Genomic DNA, 1,948 nt, shown 5'->3' with positions numbered 1-1,948 from the left:
ACTGTAGAAAATTATCTCTAGGTTAATAACGTATGTCTATGAAATGTTTAAACATGGCAATAAATTGATTTCTTTCTTTTAAAACAAAGTGTATTTGCAGAATTATTTTATTTGAATTACAGCTTTTAAAAACTAGGTAACCTACAACGTTAGAAAACACAATTCAATGTTATATTTTATTTTAATGACATTGTACTATAAAGCATAAGTGAAAAGCAACAGATTAAAAATCATCTTTCTTCTCTGTTTTAAGAAATAATATAAGTTCAGAACCACAGGGCTGTGCAAGACTAGGCTATCTTACATCAGATAGAACATAGTGTTAACAAAATCTCTACGCAATCCCCTTGACTTTATTCACTCTTCAAAACAGGGTGATGGCTTTGAATCAATGTTGTCAGTGATGACTAACCCTGACCCATTTAGAAATGCTTATTTCATAATCCCCCCTGTTTATGGGGGACTTCATACTGTGTTTGAATATGGTGCCAACAGCAGTAAGTTTTTCCACATTTAGAAACACACTAGTTGGCATTTGTGATTTTAAAATGCATAGCTTTAATTTTTTAGTAAAGTCAAATAGTTCCTTTTTATTCACTTATTTTAGCTGGGTACAGTGAACTTGTCTGATGGTGCAAGACAAAGTAGGGCTTCCTAAGCCCCTCCTCTTCTTCAGGGGGCCTGAGATGAAAAATATGGAGGTCAGGAGATTCTTAGTGTGTTTGGGGATGGATTTGGGGCCAGGATTCACCAGCCTCTCGCTGGGGCTGGTGGTCCAGGGGGCTCTTACCCCTTGGAGGTCATGTGGACCATAAAGTCCACCACCCTGTTACTATAGCCAAATTCATTCTTACCAGGAAATGAGCTGGACAAAGTGGTTATTGAGGGCAATGCCAGCCCCAGCATCGCAGATGAAGAAGTGGGTGTCACTGTTAAAGTCGCAGGAGACAGCCTAGTCCTCAGTACAGCCTAAGGTGCCCTTGAAGGGGCCCTCTGATCCCTGCTACCTTCTTGATGTCATCGTATTTGTCAACTTTCTCCAGGCGGCAGGTTAGATCCACAACCAACACATTGGGGGTGGGGATATGTAAGGCCATGCCAGTGAGCTTTGCATTCAACTCAGGGAAGACCTTGCTCACAGCCTGGCAGTGCCAGTAGAAGCAGGGATGGTTTTCTGGGCTGCCTCTTAGACATCATGCCACAGATTCCCAGAGGAACCATCTGTGGTCTTCTGGGTGTCAGTGATGGCATGGACTGTGGTCATGATGCCAAAGTTGTCATGGATGACCTTGGCTGGGAGGTCCAAGCAGTTGGTGGCATTGCTGATAATCTTGAAGGAGTTGCCATACATGTCATGGTTCATACCCATCACAAACATGGGGGTATCTGCAGAAGGGGCAGAAATGATGACCCTCTTGGCTCCACCTTCCAAGTGAGCTGCAGCCTTCTCCAAGGCACTGAAGACACCAGTAGACTCCACAACATATTCAGCACTAGTTTCACCCCATTTGATGTTGGTGTGATCTCGCGCCTGGAAGATGGAAATGAACTTCTAGTTCTCAGCCTGGACTCTGCCTTTGAACGTGCCATTAGCAGAATTACACTGTAACATGTAGGCCATGTAATTGACGTCAATGAAAGGATTATTGACGGTGACAATATCCACTTTGCCAGAGTTTAAAGCAGCCCTAGTATCCAGGCGCCCAATATATCCAAATCCATCCACTCCAACCTTCACCATTGTATCTCAGGGTTGCAGCTGGCACTGCATGGGAAGACAGTCTGTTGAACAGGGGTAGCAGAGAGCAAATAGTTCTTTTACTAATTTCATTAGGGGAAAACTTAATCTAAAAAAATATGAAGTGAAGGCTGAATCTCAAAAATATCTTGAGTAGGCAAAAAAAAATCTTAACCTATTTAGAAAATAGATCATATACCTTTTTAAATA

At 42.2% G+C, this 1,948-nt stretch overlaps 1 pseudogene; it reads right to left on the bottom strand.

The window, feature by feature from the left end:
* Positions 1-786: 786 nt before the first annotated feature.
* On the bottom strand, positions 787-1,741 carry LOC102420519 (annotated as a pseudogene).
* Positions 1,742-1,948: the final 207 nt, after the last annotated feature.

This window comes from Myotis lucifugus, unplaced genomic scaffold (assembly GCF_000147115.1).
Source record: "Myotis lucifugus unplaced genomic scaffold, Myoluc2.0 scaffold_28, whole genome shotgun sequence".
Lineage (NCBI taxonomy): Eukaryota > Metazoa > Chordata > Mammalia > Chiroptera > Vespertilionidae > Myotis > Myotis lucifugus.
The sequence above is the reverse complement of the archived record's forward strand: the minus strand, read 5'-3'. Positions and strand labels throughout refer to the sequence as shown.